The 22,989-nt window shown below is 41.7% G+C and overlaps 1 long non-coding RNA gene across 2 annotated transcripts in view; it reads left to right on the top strand.

The window, feature by feature from the left end:
* The window catches only part of LOC121675044, a 50,277-nt gene that overhangs the window by 5,720 nt on the left and 21,568 nt on the right, over nucleotides 1-22,989 (top strand). The gene's annotated exons all lie outside the window — the stretch shown is intronic.

Raw genomic sequence — 22,989 nt, 5'->3', positions numbered from 1 at the left:
GGCATTTGTGCTAGTTTGATTGGGCTGGAGAGAACTGCAGGGCAGCCCCTTTCTCTGATGGCGCATTGAGACACTTCAGCCCAAGGAACAGGAGAATGCCCACTACAAAAACATAGAGGAGCTACTGCAAAAGATGCAGCTGAAGAGCCCCTGCATTCAGGAGGGTTCCCAGCTAGTGCAAGAGGAAAGAATTAAGCAGTATGTTAGCACATTACAGATTAGTCTGGCATCTGTCTGGCCCTCCTGAGCACCCAGGACAAGCTTACGGTTGGGGTTCAATTTCCACTTAGGGGCAGTGCCTGAATTGAGCCACCCATATGTATTAATTGAGCCACGTGGGAGTTGTTCCATTGGCACATCCAGCAGAGCAGTATTATTCAGTGTCAGATACAGCAATATCTGCTGGACTCCTCCCTTTGCTAGAAAAACATAGGGCTGGAAAGAGCCTAAGCTTGGGCCCTAGCAAGCTCTGCAGTGTCCACTGTGTGTTGCCTTTCAGTGAGATAAAGGACTACATCTTCCGAATCATTTGGTCATTTGACCTCTTTCTTTTTCCTTGAACGTCTTCCCTCCTCCACCAATCCCCCTTCCCCCCACACAAATCCTTTTCTCACAAGAGACTTCTCCATTTTACTTGATGCCAGCCTTATGTGAATTGTTGAGCCATGTATGAGGTGGGACAAGCTGAAGAGGAGCACAGATGGAGACTTTCCAGATACATACATCACCAGGATCCTCAGAACCTTACAGCAATTCTCTCCTCTCTCACAGGAAAAAAGCTGTTTCTCCTGCAGCTTATTCTTAGACCAGAACAAGAAGATAACTTTTCTTTGCAACTTTAGCCATCAGTGAGGAGTGTTGGATCTTCACTGGAGGGAAACAACACATTTTTGCAAGCAAAGAAAAAAAGTGCTCTGATGACCACTGGAATTGACTTCCCTTTCAAGCAGAACAAAACTTTTTTGTCAACCTGAGGCTGCTTTACTTTGGGAATCTCTAGCAATAGTGTTTATAGTCTTTCCAGATGAAATATTTTAAGTTCTTCAGGCTCTGTTTCAGGCATTAGTATGTGTAAATGAGAATTTTCCAGACCAAACTTCACACCACGTAAAAGTATACGGAGCCAGGGGTAGACAGGACATAGCATTAGCTAGACTTTCATTTACAGCGTGTTATAGTTGTAAGGATCATTCATTCAAGCCCAGATTTTTGCTATTTTCATTACTGCCCAGGTGCTCTCCTGGAAAATTTTCACCTAAGACTTTCACCTAAAGAGCTACTGAGTTAAAATATATGTATCTCATTTTTCCCCCTAGTAAGCTAGTGAAATAAGAGCAGTTTCCTCAACATCTTTCCTGTGTGAAGTTGTTTTTCCTGCAATACCAGCAAGACACTTAATCACTTTACATTTGTTTCCCCTTTTTGAAACAGGCATTAAAGGGTTGGCTTGCTAGGCAGATTTTTAACAAGGATAAATTCAGCTGTACACATGAAGATGGCAGATATTGAATAAGGAAATGCTATCCCACATCAGTATCTCACTGTCCAAGCCGTGGCCTGGCTATGGGAGTTGCCAAGTAGCTCACATCAACCAAAGTATTCTTAAGTAAATGATAATATTTTTTTTGTCTCAAGCTGGATGATGATCAATTTGGTGCTGGCTGACATTTATATTTGCAGTCCTTTCAATTTTTCAGAAAGGGAATTTTTTTTGCGTTTGCTAATGGAGGAGAAGTGGGGATATTTGTTCTACGAATGCCTGCTCTAGACAGAATATTTCATCTCTATTTATATTTCTTCTTTCTACAGTGGGCACAAACATTGTTGTCTCATTATTCATAGAGTTCAGAGGAATAAATAAGCAATAGTGATGAACAGGCCAGATTTCTTATTTAGAGGTTCAAGATCAACAAGGCAATGAATAAATAGGACAAACAGATTTAGCCAAGGCTTACAGTGTATTAACTTCATCTCATTTCTCGTTAGTTTGGTATCGAGCTTGTCTTATAGTCTGCTGCAGTCGTACTGTATATAAAAGTCTGCTCTCAGGAGCAAGTTGGTAGCTTCTGGGATTTATAAATATTGATGGCTGAATGTGGCTCCTGCATGTGTCATGACATTTCACACTGGAAAAGAAGAAAGTTGCAGCAGCTGTGAAGCATCCCAAGATCCCTTGCCATCAGCCTTTTTTCCTCTACTGTTCAGCCTTTCTTTTCCACCCTCCTGAGAAAAGAGACGTCTTTCTTTTTACATGGGTCTGAACCTGCTTGGGAAATAAACATCTGCACACATAAAGGCTAATAGCTAACTGTTAATTTTAGGCTTCTCTTGTTAAAAGTCCCACCTCTTACATGCACCTTTGTGCTGTGCCCTCAGGCATGGTCAGAGGTTATGCTCTTCCGTGTCTTGGATGGAAGTGTCAGAGCTGTAATGGCTCTGTTCTGTGAATTAGTTCCTCGAATTCTTTCTCAGTCCTGGAAATAAACAATAGGCAGGTCTTGTTTCCCTAAGAAATGAAGCATGCACCCTTCTGTTTCTGCAAAGATCACCAGGTTTAAGAGAACAAAGCAGAAGATATTTGCATGTATCTTGCATACTCACTGAAATGGGAGTGACACTGTTCTTAAAAGCAGAGGTGTAGAGAGCAATCCAGGCTATTGATTTTTGAACCAATCCCTTTTGTTCCATGGGAGAAAGTAATTCATTCTTACATTACACTATGGTTACATTAGATATTGCAAATTTGTATAGCAAGACAAAAAGGAATTGCTGCCCTAAAACTTATGTAAGTCTGCATCTTCTCTGGAAAAATCCCTGGGTAGCTGCAGAATTGGTGACATCTCATCAGCTCCGAGCAGGAATTGTCCCAAAAGAGGGTTCCTGAGTGCTTTGTCATGCAAGTTTGCGGTTTGGACAAGAGCAGCTGAACACTGGTCACCGTCTGACAGCTGCCTGTGCTGCAGCTTCCTCCTGTAATGAGCAAGTCAGAGTGCTTTGTATTTTTGTGTTTATATGTGTCTCTGTCTCAACAGCTCTTGTAACACTGTCTTGCTGTGGAAATTGGCTGTTACAACAAATGCTGTACTAACTGGTGATGAGACGTTCTAGGAAGCAGCTCTGCTTGTAGCTATGATAAATGAACAGAAGGGCTATTTCATAGTGCTTTTTGGGGAGAAAAAAGAAGTCCTGCTTCCCCTCATTGTCTCTATTTTTGAAAAGGGTTATGTTTATTTCTTCTTGGTTTGTTGTTTTGTTGGGTTTTTGTTGTTTTTTTTTTTTCTGACTGCTAGACCACCAGAGCAGGCCAGTATTTGGGAAATTTTCCCAGAATATGTTGAAACAATCAGCTTGCTGTCTATCAGTGTCCACAGCTGCTGTTCTGGAAAGAGAAAGGGACCTGCTTATTATTCACTGATGGTCTGTTGAATGCTTAGAGGCAAGGACTCCCAATTTTCCTGTCACCTAATTCCTTCGTGTATTCTTCTGAGGAGAAAAGCAATCCTGTTCGGGAGATACAAAGGGGATATAATGGGGTAGAGTTGGGATACTTCTTTTCTTAAGGTAATTCCACCCTATTTTAAGACATATGGGTGAATGGGGAAGAGATTTCTTGCCCAATTACTGCTCAGCAGTGTGGGGTGCACAAGCTTAATATCTGTGACTGGCTGACAAAGTACTGGTCTGCTTTTGCCTCCTCCTATAAAAAATACAGTCTGGATTCAGAGACAGAGTGGCATTTGTTGCCCCCTCTTGTCACACATCTGTGTGCATGTATGCTTGTGTCTGTCCCCACTTAATTACAATTAAACCCAGTGCCTGGATGCAGCCCAGAAGTCTCACGTGTGCTTCTGTGAATTTTATGAAAATGAGTGTCCAGATGGAAAACAACTGCCCTGCTGAGGAAAGGCCTTCCAAATTCATGCTGTGTTACACTTTGGGGAAGCCACACAGTGGAGCTTCTTGGGTCATAGGATACATTAGCTCTGTTGAACTCAAAAACCTACCTGTTGGGAGTGTTTGGTTTTCAGACTGCCAACAAACCCCTAAAATCAATTGGTTGTGCAGCTCTACTTGCAGTACATATTTTCCTGCTGTTCACAGGTAGAAGCTATTTTCTGTTATCCCTAATTATTTTTACATTCATCTTTTCCTGCTGGCTGAGGCCAGCACCACTTTTTGTGCAGGAATTAGATCCCAGGTACTTTCTGAGTTTTTCAAATCTGCTGTAAACTGCTCTGAATACCTGCAAGGGTATTTGTTTGTGTCTAGCAAGCTTGATGGGGAAGGAGAAAGGCTGACAACTGCTTAGTCTCCCTCAAAAACTTTGGCATTACACTCTGGGGTAAGTAAAAGTCCACTTCTTCTTCCTATGGCCCGAGCTTCATATTTCTTAGATTCAAATCGATCTTCACAGTTCAGCTCAGAAAGCAGGAAAATGTTATTGTTTGGTTACACTGACTTAGTACATTGTGTTTATACCTATTGATGTACGCACATGTACTGCAATCTGTTTGAAGATTGATCCAGGACTTTACATTTCTTAAAATTAAGCATTTTCCTTTGCTGTAGAGATCTTCTGTGTTGTGTGGGGTGTGGCTGTTTCACAATGGGGAAATGAGGCAAGGCTGGGGGCTAATTTTCCAGCAGTTATCATGGCACTAAAGTTTGGATAACCCAAGCAAAATATACTATGCTGCAGCTGTGTCTTTTGAAGACAATTGTCCTGCTAAGGAAAATGGCATCGAGAAGAACGTTTCCAGTTAATTTGATATGTTTTTCCCAAAAACTCACCCATTAGTTTCTTTATTTGCCAGGCTGAAGGGGATCCTCCCCATCACCTCTCACTCTCCTCCTGCCACTTGCTCTACTTGTTCCTCATCTGCCTAACTCCTTTTTTGCCTGTCCTCAGCTTCGCGTCCCTAATTCCATCTCTCCGCAAGTGGTTTCCCAGGAAGGAGATGGCACATTTTGAGGCTCGTGCTAAGCTGCCCAGCGGCTGCCCAGTTGCTTGGCAGGGCACAGGGCACAGGGAATTGCTGAACTCTTCTACTCAGCCCCAATTTTCACAGTTTGCTCCAATTCATCTGAGTGATTTCTACCTTCCGTTCCAACTCAGTTGAAACCAGGTGAGCAACTCAAATGCTGTTAAGAGGAACCTTTCAGAAAGGCACACTGCAGCCAAGCAAACACACACACTTAGAAAACCAGAGCCAGAAACATGCTGCTCCACCTAAAAAAGTAAGAACATAATGGGATGTTCTCACCCCAGCAGAGTGTTTCAGGGTGATGTGTGAGAGCAAAATTGGGAACTCTGCCTCTATCTCCACCCTGTCCAGTAGCTATCCTAGAAGCAGATAATTTGGTAATTTCATTCTTACAAGTTCAGCTCCCCTAAATGACCTTTAAAATTTATTTGCTTCATTTACTTGGGTTTTAAGAGATTATACTTAAGTAATGCTTTGCCGCATTTAATGTTTTGTTGTATTTTAATTTAGTCGGTAATGATGGTCTATATTAAATAATAGTAGCAACATCTAAAATTATTAATCAAAAAAAAAAAGATGACAGATAATGCATGTTAAGTTCTCTCTGTATTTTGAATCATTTATCTCCCAGGTAACATAAGAAGAATGTTAAATACTACTGGAACACATTCCTCGGCTGATGTAAATCGGCAAATGTACAGCAGCTGAATTTCTGGCCCATTATGTTTTTCTATGAAAGATGTCTTTGCCTTCTGAGTATTAATTATCCATGATTCTTTTACTTTTCTTGTTTTCTGCCTTTGCAGGTGCTTCTAATTCTTTCAATTTCTTCCAGAAATGGGAAAATTTATCTATATTAGGAAATGTGTTCTTCCTTTCTTCAGTAAGCTGCATTTTCATTTTTGGCATCCATATTTAAATCCTAATGCACATAAAGATATGAATGATGTGGATTTTACTGCTGACAGTTTTAAATCCTACCATGCATCAGCTGCATAGACAGCTTAACCCCTTCTTGTTCTGGCAGAAAACCATGTATTATTTTGCAAAAGATGACCATGTCACACAATGCACAGATGTCTCTCTCAACAAACTGCCCCCATCTTCAAGTCCCAAAATTAAATCAGGTAATAAATGATGCAGCAGGGCTGGGTGCTGGAGGGGGGATGAAGCAAAGGCTCAGAGTCCCTTACCCCACAGCCTGCTGGCACTAGCAGATGCACCAAAAGCTCCCACCCAAAGGGATTCAGTTGAAGAGGTTCCTTTCCCCTTCCCTGATTCCCCCTTCAAAAAAGCTCAGGGTGAAGCCCACAATTTCCAAGCTCTGGAATAACTCCCCGTGTCCTCCTGCTGTGTGTGAGGGGCATTTCAAGCATGAGTGGGTTGTATGCCAGGGCAAGGAGTATCCCATGCTTCTCCAGAGGAATTCTTCACTGGTGACCTGCATCCAGCAGGCATGATTGGAGCCACAGCCATGGCAGAAACCCCCTCCCCACAAGCCTGTGTGTGCGGTTTGCCACCTCTCAGTGTTTCCCTCAGGAGCTGCAGCCTGGATAGAACAGGGGAGAGGGTTAATCCTTCTGCCTCTACAAGAGTTTAATTGGAAGGGAATTGTCTTTAACTTAATTTCCTCTCTTGTCTCCGCTCAAGCCTAGTGGATCAAAAGAAATGCAAATTGAAAGATAATATTTTGGATGTGCCCAATTTTAAAGTTCAACATGAATAATCTTTCATGCCTCTGACTTAATGTCTGTATCATTTTTGTCACAGAAGTCTTGAAACAATTAGTATCTCCTTGTTAAAATAAATTTAAAGAAAAAGAATTTACTTTTCATCAAGAGAGGAAACCTGAGTAATGCTCTCACGGTATTAAAACACAGCTACTAATTACCTCATGTTATCAAACCTGACATTATCCTTTACAGTAAAATACCATAAGTTTTATTTTATAATGAGAGGGCGAAGACCCAGTTACTAAAAAGTATCAAGCTACTGTACGTTGGGTGCCACTGTACTGCAGAGTTTATTCACAAAGAAATTCAATTGGCTGATTGTTAGATTACTGTTTAATGCAATTTAATATAAACCCCTTCTTTTCCTTTTTCTTTCCTTCTCCTTTCTTTCATTGTTGTTTTGAATTATAGCACTGAGAAAGTATTTTTCAAGTGGTTAACTTAAGTTTGCTTTCCAACACCTCTTTATTTGTGAAGAAATGAATTCAAAGGTTCTGTTTTCTTTTTAGTGCTTGTGAAAATGAAGGATAGTTGTGCCTGCACTACAAGAAGGGTGATTTAGGTAAATGTCTCTGAGGCAGCTTGAGTCAATTTAGCTTAGACTTGCCCTGAAATTCTCTATTGCTTTGCTGCAAACCTTCCCAAGAGAAAAGATTTACTCTTGCTGAGCTCTATTGGAGTAGAAGGTAGTTTTTTTGGTGCCCTACATTATGGCTGACAAAAAGGGTAGAGAAAAATGCTACATTGAACCACATCAATGGGGGGGAGAAAAGATTTACTCACTTTTTCTCCACATGTTCATCTTGGAGTGATGGATGTCAGTTGTCATCTCTAAAATTCACATCAGACTTACCTAAGAAATCTCTAAGTATTTTTTATTGATGGTTTTCCAAGAATTCTTCATTTTCAAAACACACACAAGATATTTTTCCATAACTACTTGACTGCAAATACTAGAACCCTACATTTTGGCTGACACATTGGTAGAATAATGCCCAGGCCTACATTCAGCCCTAGCTTGGGAAGGCCTAAATAAAAATTTATAGATGGAAAAAAAGAAAACCAAAAACCCCGTCTCCTTCTCTGCCATTTGGACCATACTGTCCTGAGAACGTGCTCCAGGTCTGCACCATGGAACATATGGGAAGGCAAAGTTTGGAGACAAAACAAAGGGAGAAGATGCAAGGGTAAATACTGTTTTTCCATTACCGTGGCACTTATTCAAGATTGGGAGAAATAAGTTGTGCCTGCTCTTGGAACAGAGCCACTCGTTTGCTCATGCAGAGACATCTCTCAAGCCAGCTGTGCTGCCTCGGAGTTCCTTGTTATCAACTCTTATGAGCGTGGGGGAAAGCAACAAAATCATGACAATGATAAATGCTGCTTCTTTACACACTCACACGGTGCCAGCACAGTCTGCGGTCCAAAAGCCCCACTGTGGTCTGGCTCTGAGTAAACAGAGTTATTAGCAGTCATGGGAGGCTGAGAGGTTGGAGGTTTGAGCTGACCAGTTGTTACAGAAAAACAACAGATTCCTCCTCTTTTTGTTTTTTACTTGGGCTCCTTTTATTGCTGAATCTTTCACACTCTGGAGAAGAGCACTGCTGTTGTCTGGTGGCTAAAAGCAAAATCCCACAAAGGAGGAAGAGAAAGGAGAGTAAAACAAAGGCGTCTCTTGACCCCAGCTCATTAACAAATGCAGCAAGTGATCCCGTAGGCACACCAGGTAGTGCCCCTGGGCTGGCACGGTGCCCATCTGTGCCATCTGCTGAGTATCAAACCTTCCTCTGCTTCCCATCATGTAGAACCTGCTGCAGCCAGGCACTGCTTTCCTGCTGGAATCACTGTGGCACACAGCCAGCCCAGGTTAGCAGTTCGAGGACTTTTGCTACAAAAAAGGGGAAGAGGGGGATGAGGGTGCATTACATCTTTGTATTTTCTCAGTTATAATTTCTGCTATGGTATTTTTGAGTGTAATAGGACATGTCCCTAGCTATTTACAACAGGTCAGGGCAAGTTTCCTGCTTCCCATATGCCATCTCACTGAAATGGCTCTTTTTGTTTGCTGAGTACAACTTTAGATGCAGGTTAGTGAAACAGCCACGTTGGAGTCCTTGATGTGATTACTGGGTTGAAGGAGAACAATAAATAAAAATATGTTGTGTATATTATAAGATGTAGGACTCAAAATGACGGGCTGTCATATAAAAGTGGGAAAGAAATAGGAAATTGAGACCCAAAAAAAAGGCAGCAGTAAAAAGCTTGGTATTTTATTCCATGTCAGATGGTTTCTTTTCTATCTAAACTGGAATGTTTCCTAAAACAATATTGTTTAAGGAAACAGCTGGTCCATCAAAATGTTTTCCTTCTGCTGTGTATCATCTGCCCAGCGTTTTGCTCTGATCAGAAAGGTAAAGAGTATGCGAACAGAGGAGGTTGAGGGAAGAAACATTCCATGCCTCTAAACAACAGTGCAGCAGCTCCAAGCAAAGTCATAGAACTATAAGGGAAATTCACTAATAAATTAAGCATTGACATTTTCAGAAGGAGAAAATACATCCCAAATATAATAATTTTCTTTCAGGTTTTACAAAGCCACAGCATCAGTACTTCAAATCAATAAGAATGTTAAGACTAGTGTCCGAGATTCCAGTAAAGCCATCTAATTTCCACAGTGCAAGGAATTTCCAACAAATTTTGTAAAATCCATAAATCTAGAAGTCTTCCATGTGAACAGAATCTTGCTGTTCTAGTCTTAAAAATTGGAAATATAAGATGGTACAAAATGTTTTGAAATGTCATGTGACTGTCCCCTTGGATCAGATGTTGTTAAAAAAGCCTGTTAGGGCTGGAAAGTTAGGTTTTAGTTCAACTTCTGCTGGTCTGTGTTAAAGAAGAGTTTGATTTAGAAATCCTTCTGTCTAAAAAAACTCAGCTTTTTTTGGGGCAGTGCCCTATTTCTCCACAGAAGAGTTTAATTTCCAGTCTCATAAGCCTGGGTTCTTCTGAGAACTCTCAGCTCTGGCATTTTACCTTTCGGGGTTTATTTCTGCTTGCAAAGCTGGAAATCTTGGAGACATATCAAAATTAAAAGCAGGATGGGCAAAAGAGGTGTTTTGCCAGGAATAGTGCAAGTTTTACATGATGTTACTTTTAGATTGCTTTTCTTTTAACCTGAATGGGCTCACTATACTTCATAGCACTTGCAAGAATGGCTCATACATTGATGTGTGATGTTGGGTATGAAGTGTTAGGCAGACACCCTCATAAATACTGTAATATTTAAATAGGATGAACGCTGAGTGACACCTAGTGAGTTATTAACTCTTATTTTGTTCATTTTGCCATCTGTCTTTCTTGCTAAGCTTCTCATAATCTCAAATGCAGATCCTGTAGTTTAGCTGATTTTGTTCCGAAGCAGCTCTGATGGACCAAAACCAAAGTTTTCAAGGCAGACTTGCCAAGTTTGCCAATGTTGATCTGGAAGTCAAATACCCAGGTGTTTTGAAGGGTGAAAATGCTGGAAACTGCATATTTCACTGAGAGTTTTGAGTCCTTTTCAGAACCTACCATGCATATTGCCACCTCTCCCTGAGATCCTTTGAAGAATACAATTCTAAATGTGTATGCTGAGCATTTAAAAATTAGCCTTTGGGTTCTTTTTGGAAACAACTCTGCAGCTCTTTTGAACAGAGTTAAGGTAACTACTGCATGCCCTGAACTCTGCTGATATAGTGCAGACAGGAAAAAAAAAACATCAATGCCTTGCATCAACACTTAATTGCGTTTGACTAAAGCACACATTTGCTGGAAGCATGTACTCCAAAAACCATGCAGATGTAATTTAAAAATGTTGAAATGAATTGGCTAGAGCTTTTTGGTTTTGCTAAAATACAAGCCAATGCTTTTACATTTAAAAAATGTCATTTCTGTTTCAAGAGATTTGTTTGAGACTGTAACCACAGCCAAAGAATGGCTGTACCACACAGGGACAGGAAGGAAACTCTTGTCTTTTCCCCCAAAATTCATGGAAAACCCATAGTTTCTGATCTTGCTACAGCTGATTTACTACAGCTTTAACTTGGTAATCTAAAGTCATATGTCAGAGACTTAACATTGCTTTAGATTTACCAAAACTCTTTCTCTTACGTACCTTGGCATCAGCTAAAGTTGGGGTCATTCTTTTTTCCAGAACAGGATGACAGGATCAGAATCCCCCTGACCCTGCCATGGCAGCCACTGCTTGGGCTGGACACTCAGACAGAAGCAGTCCCAGGAAAGGGTGCTCAGAGTAGTTCCTGCAGCTGAAGAAAGAGCCTACACCAACCCCAGGGCTTGCCTGTGGGTCAGCACACTGCTTTTGGAGGAGATTTTTAAGCTGTGTGACTTCAGACTCGAAGGATTACATCATGGTGAAGTAGAGTACTGCAGTTACTGTGGAGCGGCACAGCATTTGGTCTGGGCTAACTGGAAATAGTTCACTTTTTTATTTTTCCAAGGAAAATGTCTCTTCAGCCTGACTTAAAGCATTCACTTCAATGTCCACCAAGGGTTTCAGGTTGCTCATTTGGGGATTGCTACTTTAGGTTTTGCCCTTTTTGTGTGCCACCTCCAAACATTATTTTTTGAACCCACAGGCATGCAGTACTCCAGCATGTCTCATTTTTGCCTGCCTTTCTTAGGCAAAATTGCTCATCAGACAACCAGAATTTTCAGTTTCCATCTGCCCCAAGCTGGGCCTTGGGCTGTAGGAGTAACTGCAGGCTGCTGATCTCCTAAGAAGCACAGGAGTTGGGACCTAACTGTGTCAACAGTGCCAAGAGTATTTATCTCTTTTTGGTAAGTACATGCAATGTGGACACAGATGTAGCTTTTATGTAGCCCTCCTTTAGGTGAGCATCTAGAGTTCTTCTCCAAATGCTCCCTTGAGCCTATGATTTGGGTGAGTACATTCCATAACAGTTCCAGTCTGTGCTGGAAATGTTCATATAGCAAAATCTACTCAGGGTTTCTACTAGTTGTGCTGGACTTGGTAGGTGGTGGTGTGTGGAGAGTGTACAGCCTGAGCAGAGTTGTGTGGGGGCACTTGGGCTGACCTGTTCCAACTTCAGAGTTGTGTGTGGAATTAAATGCAGCAGGGAGAGCTGCAGGGCTCCTTTTCCTGAATGATAGAAGTCCTTCTCACCAGACACAGGGAAGCTGGAATTGCTGTATGGCCCCCTGTACTGATACAACACCATTTCTAACATTTAAACAACAGTTTAACTTTTCTGGGGAGAAAATATCTCTAAAATTTCTGGGGAAAAAGTGAAGTAAACCTTCAGAAAAATGCAAATGGAAAGCTTGCATTTATGTAAAATGGAAACATGCTGAGAATCATTGGAGAAAACCTATATTTTCTTGCCAATTATAACAATATTAGGTAGCAGTGAAGGTTTCCAAGGCAACCTGGCCACGGGTGCATTCATGTGGAGTCTGTGACTACCTGCTTTGTCAAGCCAATGGATGCATGTCAGAAGGTGGGGGGGGGGGGAGTACAGATAATTTCGTCAATCTACACTACAAAAACTATTTAAAAGCAGAGGGTTGGGGGCTTTTTTTTGTTGTTGTTGTTTTTTTGGTGTATGTCTGATTGTGCTGAGCATTTCACTGCTTTTCTAGAATAGTCAAGACATAGGAATAGGCAAATGTGTGGGAGGCAGACTGAAGACAGCTGGCTGGTGGGGTGCCTGTGGTTAGAGGAGGCCTTCTGGGCAAGTTAGTGTGAAGTCTGCTCATAAATTCTCTGTAGATGTAAACAAATGTACAGCATCTTCCCTGAATAAACTTTCCTCTTCCTTTTACCTGACCTGACACTGGCCTGTATTTCCCAAGGTGCTAAACCAAAGGAGTTCTTCCAACACCTAGGTTTCTTGCCTTCAATTGCAGCACTTGGTACTGTCTTGTCTTTTCCTGCCCCTCATTCCTCTCCAACGCATCTTTATTTGGTGTATTGGAGTTTTTCTGGCCTCTCCAGCTGTCTTGTGAAGCACAGAGAGCAAAACACATGGTGTGGTCCTCCCATATGTTTTCTTCAGGCCATCACTCTTTTTTCCTCTGAAGAGTCATTGCAGTTAAATGTTGTATGAGGACCCTGCTGTCAGTCTCCAGGGAATTCACTGCCTTGTCTTTGACCTTTTAAAAACTTCCGAGAACTGCAGATTAGGTTTGTTTAGAAAAAAAGAAAACATCAGGGCTGCCCAATAGCTGATACAGCTGTCAGGAAAATAAAAAAAAAAACCAGCCCCTTAACCACCCAAGGGAACTGAGAAAGGAACATGGGTCATGTTCATCAGTCTTGACTGCTTTCCAGATTGCCAAGGCAGCTGTGACACAGCCATGATGTAGATCAGTCCGTCCCTCACTTTAGCTGGTCAGGTAAGCTGAGCCTGCAGGTCTGAACTGACATCAGAGCAGGGCAGATCACGGGGGGACGCAGGTGTAGCCTGAGATTTGGCTGAGAGTTTCCACTGTTCTTCAGTAGCAATCCCCTCTCCAAATTATTTTTGATCCAGGAAAAGCAGAGAGGATTCCCAATTCTCTTTCTCTAAACCAGAACTGTTGCAGTAGTGAGTTCACTGTAACTTTGCAACTTCCCCTGGGAATTAAATAGTCAGAGGAGGTGTTCAATGAGCGATTATTCAGGTACAGAAAAATGCCTGTGTGATCCCTCCTGGCTCTGGCATGAGGGCTCCAACCACACTGAAACTCTGCTAATGTGCACAGCCATGTTCCTTACTCAGCACTGCTTTCAGAGTAGCCATGGCAGCTGCTGTGTGCAGCAAATGTCAGTCACACCCTGAGCACCCAGAAGTAAGCTTGAAGCGAGAAATTAGGATGCTGGTGCTTAAATTATTTCACCTAACCATTGCCTTTTACTGTGGATTACAAAATGTCCTCTGTGCATGCAGATGTGCATGTTCACACACATCTAACTCAGCTCAAGAGCTCACACCTTTGTGCAGTGAAAACCCACCCAGCTAACCAAGCCAGAAAAATGTACCCATCGGCCTTCCCAGAGATTTTTCTCTGCCCTGGCTGTCCTGAAATTTTAGGCATAAGCCTGGTTTTTCCTTGCTCATGGGCAAGGCAAGATAAAACTTGGAAAGAGTCAGCCTAGATTGTGTCCTTTCAGTACCTGAAAGGGGCCTGCAAGAAAGCCAGAGCGGGATGTTCTCCAATGGCATGTAGTGATAAGAAAAGGAAAAATGGCTTTAACCTGACAGAGAGTAGGTTTAGATTGGATATTAGGAAGAAATTTTTTCCTGTGGGGGTGGTGAGGCACTGGAACTGGCGTCTCAGAGAAGCAGTGGGTGCCCCATCCCTGGACGCTTATAGAGGGCATCTCAAGGTGGCAGTAGCTGTTAAACATTGAATAAGTTATTGAATGCTTGGGCCCAAGTGGTACAGGTTCTTCTGACACTTAAGTCTGGTGTTTGAGGCTCTCAACCACCTTAGTGTCCCACATTATTTGGTATTTTGGGTTCCAGAGAAAGGTGCCTCAAGCTCTTGCCTCTGGAGGCAAAATCAAACACAGGATTGAATTGCCTTTCCCTTTTACAATATGGGACACTTGACAGAGCTACAGAAATCCCATTTGAAAAATGATAGCTGTTGATTTTCTGCTTGCTGAGAATTATTAGTATTTTTTCTATCCTGCAAAACCAGCCATTAAATCAGCAAAATGCTTTGGCATTAGAACCATTTGGAATGTAAAAAATACTGCTGCTTCTTGTTGAGCGGCAAATGTTCAGTTGCAAAGTTAAAGGAAAATCTAAAAGTACGAATAATGATTTTACTTCGAAAGACATTTTACAAGTAAACATACTACAATTGTAGCTACAAATCAGATAATTGCTGAACATTTTAAAACCCAGGAGTATAAAATTAAAAACAATAAAATCAAGTTTAAGTCCAAACAAATAACAGGGGAGTTCTAAGTAAAAGGTTCGTATTATTGATTTTTTTTTTTTTATGGACCATTTCTTTATCTCTAAAACCTCAAATATCACATAGTGGTCCCTAATCATCTATGTTATACTTAAATGAGCATATACTTTAACATAAAGTGGATTACAGTTGGTTTTTCTATTACTGCATAAGAAATGTATCCATGAAACATAAAAAGGTCAAACACTTCAATGAAATAACTTTTAAAAATAATACAGTTTTACAGCCATACATAAATATATGTATTTTATTATGTCAAAGAATATGAAATAATATAGCTCAGTGTTAAACTGCAAGTCTTTCAAGGAGGATACATTAGCTTTAAACTGGGATATATGATCATTGAAATACATTATTTCTCCTTTGGACTTTACATTTCCAAGTGAAAGGCTTTTCTTCTCCCTACTTCCCATCTTTTTTCCCCACTCATAAGAGTTTATCTATCAAAGTACGAATATATCTTGTCATCATGTATCTTAGTAATGACTAATTAGAAACTGGGGACTGTGCTGGCCCCCTGCATTGTGTCCAACTCAGTGGCCCAGCTCTGCAATGCCAGAACATCCCTGTTGTTCTGACACACACTTTGAGAGGGTCCTAGCAGCTGGGGCAGGGAGGAAAGCTGAGGTGCAGCCCAGATGGAGGTGACAGAGAGGTTTCAGAAGTATCCCCAGCCGAGATGAGACTTTGACTGAGGGGAGCACACAAAGAGAGAGTGCTTATGTTGATGGATGTGAAATATTCATCAGAGCTCCCTGAGAAGGTAGAAGGAAAGGGAGAAGAGAACAGAAAATATACCTTGTATTTGTATTTGGTCCTCCTGTTTGCCTGTGACAAATTATGCCTTGGTCTGAGCTGATCCTCAGAGAAGTTTCAAATCTCTGGATGGGTTTTGTAACTTCTGGCAAGTCTATAGCAGCCCAGATCTCTCTGCCGAGCTGCCAGCTAGTTCCTTCTGTACAGGTTGCCTGCATGTCCCCCTTGACTGTGGGATCCCAGGAATACAGGTTCCCAAAGCATCCGCTGTTGCACTGTTAACTAATATCTCTAGGCCATACCCAACCTAAATTTTCTGCAACTAATTAAAAGGGTAAGTTTATTTCTAAGGAGCAGCTGTTCACAGAGTTGGGAGGTAGAAGTAAGGTAAAAAGCATTCCCATTCCCTACACATCCTTCCTCGAAGCAATCAATAAGTTTGATTAGAGTGGTTAGGAATGAACTATGAAAGCGGCAAAGTTAGTACCAGATAAATTAGGGAAATATTGGGACAGGAGATATATTTGTGACATTTTTAACAGAAATCTGACGTAGGTAATTGCCAGTGCTACTTGTTATGAAGGGAAGGAGTGCATGCATCAGGGCCTTGCAGCAGTGGAAGAAAAGTCTGTTATAATCCGTCCATTTCACACACTGCCCAGAAGTAATTGGAGGGGAGTGTGGTAAAACACCCATGCCACCCTGCTTGAAAATACTGGTGTTCTCTTGCTGATTACCCCCTGAAGTCAATGGCTAACACACAGGTTTGGTATCATGCAGTATGATATAATCCTCCTGTGTGTGAGTCATTGCACTTTGCATGTACACTTCTTCTCCTTCTAGTACAGAAAGAAATCAGTTCAAAATAAGCCACATCTCTTCATTCCCTCTGGCAGCTGTGCTGGACCATACATCTTAAAAATGCTTAAATATGATTTTTAAGGAGATCATCTCGCAAATGATGAGCACGGTTCTAAGATGTTCAGATTCTACAGTAGTGTAGCGGGTTTGGTTTGTAACCGGGCAGAAAGACCAATTTAGTGTAGTGGGTTTGATCCAAAATACTCATTACTGTTTACCTTCTGTGAGATAAGAATTAGGAGAAACGCAAAGCAGGCACCAAACTTGAAAGAATATAAAGAAGTTTATTAACAGACCTAAAAGAAGAAAAAAAAAATTATACCACACCTTCAGAACTCTCCTCCTCCCCCCACCTTCCTCCCTTCTCCCACTGCCAGCGTAAAAAGACAACCGTTAAGATGTTCAGTCTGTTTACCACTTCCATAATATTAGGATTAAATAATTTAGGAAGAGGAGTCTCTCTTGCCCATGCTATGAACACATTATCACAACGAGACAGCCTCCCACTTCCAAATATTGTTCAGTCCATTTAGGAAGAGGAGTCTCTCTGCTCACATGTGAGTCCCTTCCCCCGACTTGCAGCTTTTCCCACAACTGCTTTCAAGGGTCCACTCTTGAATTACTGGGGTATAAATTTAAGGTTGAGCCGTTCAGAAACAAAAGTTCTCTTCACCCATCTCTGGGAGCATTTCATCTCTAAGAACAGAGGCCCTTCTCCTTCCCCGGGAGCAATCTTCATCTTTAGGATTATCTCTGGGAGCATCTCTAGGAACTGAGGTTTTCTCCTTTTCCATTTGGAGCAAAAGTCCTCATCGCTTCCATCTCTCCCTGTCCAAACTTCTCATGGAATTACAGCTGCATCAGCATCTGCCTATCTCAGTGCAGGTGCTTTTGTTCACAAGTTGAACGCTCCACCCCCCATGCCTTCATGAAATTACAATGGATACTCTGATATATCATAGCTTTACAACAGAATTTCAGCTTTAAGCATCTCCTCTTTCTCTCCCCTCAGGTTTTCAGCTCTTCACAGCAGTAAAAGGGTTAATCTCACCTCGGCCTTGCAGCTGGAATGTGCCTTATCACTGTTGGTCACCTGACCTCTGCCAGACAGTGGTGCAGCTTCAGCTGAATCTTGGCTGCACTGGGGAAGGGGAGCCGAGCCGCTCCGGCTGCCCACAGCAGGGCTGTGGGGGGGTTCCCTGGGTGGAACAGGGCCCATCAGCTCCAGGATGGGTGGAACAGGGCCCATCGGCTCCAGGATGGGTGGAACAGGGCCCATCGGCTCCAGGACGGCCGTGGCCCAGCCCAGCCTGGCCTGAGCAGGGCCTGGGCCGGGCCCGCTGGGCCCCGCACGGGGCCCGCAGCCACCTGTCCCAGCACCAGAAACTAGACAGAGAGCTCTGCCTCGGAGTTTCCTGTTCTTAAGTGTGGATCACCAAGGTGGTCACAATTTTAAGTGGCTTAGAGAATTGTCCATATTCGAACTGGCCAGCTGATAGGTTCTGTCAGGTCACAGAGGAAGCTGTAAGTACCCCTTTGCAAGGACATCCCTTCCGGGACTATGCTTGCTAACCCATGACAAGTAGGTATCATTTATAACTACAGTCATTGCCTTCCTAGAGAAAGAATTTTAAGAAAACACTTTATTTCTAAGTGAGATTTTGTTTGTGGTGGGGCTGTTCATACTTTTGAAGTTAAGCATGTTCTTAAGAGACTTAGCTCAGTTTGGGTCAAATTGAGAAGTGACAGAACTGAGAGAAGCGTTCATAGCAAATAACTTTGTGAAAAATCCTATAGATCTGTAGATACCGGAATGTTTTGTGGGCATATCCTTTTATTCTTTTGGTGCAGTAAAAATACCTGAAATTTCGTCTGAGGTACTGGACTTGAAAATTTTATTAGCTGAAACATCTGAACTTCCAGGTTAAAATTGCTCCTTGTGTCAATACTTTTTGTATTCAGTTGGGACACTTCAAAGCAAAACACCTTGCATTTTGCTGGGTTTTTTTCTGAAAGGAAAGGGTTCATTTAGTGCGGAGGAGAGAGAAGATTGGATTATTTAGTCTAAAGGAGAGAACATGGCGGAGGACATATTTCCAAATAGGTAAAAGGCTGCTGCAGTAAGGAAGGCAATAAACCTGCTCTCCGTGTTCAGGGTGGATACAAGAAGGAAGAATGGAATAGCAGAGAAAAGAAAACCACAACATGATGCTAAGCATTAGGAAAATATTCTACTGGTAAGTCTATAGCTCTTGGAGAATTCTGCCTGACTGGAGATCTCCGCCAAGCTATCTCAAACCTGGTTTTAAGGTAAAGCACCCTCAGGATAACAGAAAGGACTTGTTCTGCCTGAGGGCTGGACAATCTCTGAAGTGTCTCCAAGGCTTGGGATTCTCTGATGCTGATGAGGGCTCTTTTCTTAAAGATAAAGCACTACTAATATGGAAAGAGTCTGGGAAGAGATTGTAGGTGCGGCAAGCAGAGTCTCATAGAGAGTTTCTCTTGGACAGTGGTGGCTTTGGCAGGCTGGTGTGGCTGTCCCCAGGCTTTGCACGTGCCTTGCCTGTATGTGGTCTGCATGTGCACAGGCACAGATGGGGCTGGCAGAGGCAAAACATTTCTTTTAATCCTTCTAAGAAATGACAAATTAAGATGTGATTATAGAACTGTTAAAAAGGAATTACCACAGAGTAATTTCCAGATGGTCATGCAGAATTACTATTGAAGAGTGAACAGCAAGGTTGAGTTATTTATCCAAGTACAGTTCTTTCTTCCCTTTGTTTCGGGTTGGAGAGTCCCGTCCTGTCTTCCAGTCCATGTAATAATTTCTTATTCAGTACAGTTATAACTACCTTTCTGCCTGATAGTTCATTTTCGTGTCCAATGCCGATAATATTCTTTTAAACTTAATTCCTCAAGAGTATAAAATGGTGGGATCAGTTTCTTCCCTGCTGTGGAAAATAACCTTGGGACTTTTTTGGCTGGTGCTAAGCTTACTTGACTGATTGCAAGGGGTGCTTTGGTACTGTTCTGTGGAGCAGCATGCAATTCTGCATGGTAGGGTATCAGAGCAAATCACTGCTGATAACCTTCTGGGTTAATTGCTGTGCAATGAGTGCCTTGATCAACACGTTATGTTTAATCCCAGAACACACTCTGGCTATCTCTTTCGTGTGACTCTACAGGGCTTCTAATTGTTATTTATGCATGAGAGGTGACACTTATTTCAGAGCTACCTAAGTGATTTAGACACAACAGTTTAATTATTTTGCAGGATATCAATGTATAGATATTCCTGTAGATGATTCTGGCATAATGTACACTGCAAATGTTTCTGCATATTCCAGCTAATGCATAGATCATTACCTACTCCTTTCTCTCATCAAAGCTTCTCAATCCTTATTTGTTCTAGATAGATTTTTTATAGTCTTTTAAGTGCTGAGCATTGCACATGAGTCTCAGAGGTCACCATAATATCCTGATGGAAATTCTCATCAAGCTGGAGGTTTCTGTATTTGATAGAGTGTCAAAAGCTGTGTTTATTCCAGATGGTCCTCTGGGAGATGATCCCAGGGATGGAGGAAGATTTTCATCAAATCAATGGAAAGATTCTTCTTGTCACTCCTTTAGCTCAGGCCCATAGAAACTCAAGAAATCAAAAACCTTGCAGAGCATGGGACTTGTGGCTGCTGAGGATTAGGTTGTATTGCAGTTTTACTAAGGAAAATTTCTCAAGATGTTTTACAGGAACTGGATTCACATTCCTATTGAATTTTGTGGCAAATTAGATTTTGCTACTTCTGAAAAAATACACCTTTATGATCTAACTAGATCAATGTTATTGTGGTCCTGAAAGGCACACTGCTAACACAGCATCAAGTTTCCCTAGGTTAAAATAGCACAGCGTAACAAAATAATGTACTAAAAAGTAGGGCTGAGCAGGCTCTTGGTCATGAATTCACTGACCAGTCATGTGACGAGAGGAACTCAGGTAGCTTGCTCAATTCTTCTTCACTATCCACACTGCTTGTGTTCAGTCTCCTTTTTCATTATGTCTTGCACTTCCAAATCACAACATTGTTCACAACCAACTATTTAAGTATTCTTGCTATGGCAGATTGCAAGGGAAGGTGGCTTCTGTTTATCTTTTAATCTCTTACCTGAGAAATTGTGCCTCTGCAATGCTCTGTCTTTCATTTATTACTGTATCACTCACAGCTTCATTTTTTGTTGTCTCACTCCTCCTTGTCTGCCGTATTCCATCCATAGTAATCAAGGGTGTGACTGAATTTACATCACCTTATTATGCAGGGATTGGGGTAAGAAAGGAAGGGAGACAATGCTGCACACACCCTGTCCATCTCAGAAAAATGGTCTATGCACACAACATGCAGTTCGTTCAGCTGTAGCAAACACCAAAGAAAATGCTGTTTTCTTACATTGCAGTCAGCTAGAAGCTATTACAAAAACTTCCACTATCAGCATCAAAATAAATCTTGGCTTCCGGATAAAGCAGTATAAGTTTTCTTTGCAGGTTCACAGAGTAGCTCCCAATTTACATCTTATATACAGAATCTGTGGAAGGAATGTGTATTAACTTTTTCATCAAAGTGTTGATTTTTTGCTTTGTAGCCTGTGAGGCTTTCCATTGCTTCTTTATTGCTTTCAAGGCTGGTAGTGTGCTCACAGTGAAGACTGCTAAAAGTTATTTTTCCTTAATCCTTCTCCATCATATGCTTGGACCCAGAGTCTAAGCCTAGCTTATAAAGTTAACCTTAAGCATTCATGAAAGGAACTTACTGCAAATATAACAATGACCTCCGTAGCTTCTTTGTTTATCATTTAAAATTTTAACTTTTTTTTGAGGGGCTTTGGAAAAAAAAATCATTTGAAGTCATAAAATGCACATCTGTGAAAGAAGTCATGTGGCTCAAAATACAGTGTAGACACAAGAGTAAACAGCTCTGGCAACGAAGTACTCTCAACCACCCTTGCCATGTAGAATGACTAACCTGCTAAAGTCGTACTTATCAGCTCACACAAATGAGCAGATAGGTTTCATTAAAATGCAGGACTTTTCTGATAAATTTCAACTATATCCATGGAAATGATAAGGATTCTGCTACTTGGGCTATTTCTGCAGATCTGTTGTGTCACTGCTATATACTCTTTTCAAGTTGCACCTTTGTGAAAGATTTTAGTGGCTGGAAATCACAATTTCTTGTCTGAAGAAAGTTTTTGTAGAGAACATTTGCTGATCCTGATCACATCATGGTATAATACAGCTCTTTTACTAAATTTAGATCTTAGACTTGTTTGCACTTTAGGCCAGGGTTGAGGATTATCCCATGAAGGATAGGTTTGCATTCTACTCTAATGAGAAGAAGGAAAAGATTAGAGGGTAGCATTCACTGGTAAATTGGGAATATCCTTCATTTGTGGTGAAAGCTAACATTGCCTTTACGTATGGAAATGTATACTAAATTACCAGTGGTTTTCTACTTGTACCCTGTGTATTTCTCCATTTTTTCTACTATCCCTCAATTTTTGTAGAATAGTCCATCAAGAATTTTTCTAGTGATTGACTGCCTGAGACTGGGCATTTAAATTTGTGGAATGGTATAGCGTATTAGGTGTGCTGCGCTCTCTATTTGGATGGATACTTTCAAAGCAAACTTTCATCTGTAATAAAAAGTCTTGGGCATGTTATGAGTCAGCAAACCATCATTACTCATAACAAGCAAAAAAGAGAAGCCACTGTTTTCACCAGAATCTGGAACAACTGAGGGGGACTGCACAAGACTTTTGCAGACTTTAAAAAAGCACAGAAGAAGTAATCAATGTTATGTGCTGGAAATGACAGGTGCAGAGCAACAATCAGCCACCTCAACAGTGTCAGATATGGCTGGAAAGGTTCCAAAGCGCACTGCAGCTGGACTGTGGGTAGAGAAGCTGTTGTGCCCAGTCCCTCCTCAGGCACTGAAATGATGTCTGTGCCTTTGCCTACCTCAGTGTCGAACACTTCTATAAAGTTTTCAGACACAGCAGGCTACAAGGGACAGGCAACCATTCCTTTTGACCCACACAGCTCACATCTGCTCCAGTCCCATTGCAGGCTGTCCTGGCTGAAAGCCTGAGGCTACACTGCTAATCTGTCTCAGCTCTGATGCATGGCCATGCATAGAGGCACCTGAATTAGCCACCTCAGGCTCCTTGTGTTACAGGTTGCCTCCGGGGCTGCTTTAGCTGCTGATAAACTGCAGGACTTTGGTGTCCACACTCTGGTTTAGAACAATTTTGTGACTGCTCTGACCCTCTTGTGATGAGATTTAATACACATTAACCTTCTTGGGAGGGAAAAGATCATGCTCAGGTATCTGGGTTCTCTATTGCATAATGCCTCTAAATTCAGCTTTACAGAGGCAGGAATGACAATGAATTAGTGCTAAATGAAACAAGGAAGAGAGAAAAGACAAGTGTTTTTCATGTATGGATATGTCTTCCAGGGAATGACCTACAGAGGAACTATGCAGTGAAAGGAGTATTTGATAATGGCTAACACACAGTGAGCAGTCAAATCCAATGAAGATATGCCTTAGAAATCAGCTGTGCTACATGAAAGGGAGGTGCAGAAAATTACCAGTGCATTCCTCAATATAATAAAT

This window comes from Corvus kubaryi, unplaced genomic scaffold (genome assembly GCF_017639235.1).
Source record: "Corvus kubaryi isolate FWS band 111438036 unplaced genomic scaffold, C.kubaryi_AGA036_p1.0 71, whole genome shotgun sequence".
NCBI lineage: Eukaryota > Metazoa > Chordata > Aves > Passeriformes > Corvidae > Corvus > Corvus kubaryi.
Note: the sequence above shows the minus strand (reverse complement) of the source record. Positions and strands in the feature narration are given on the sequence as shown.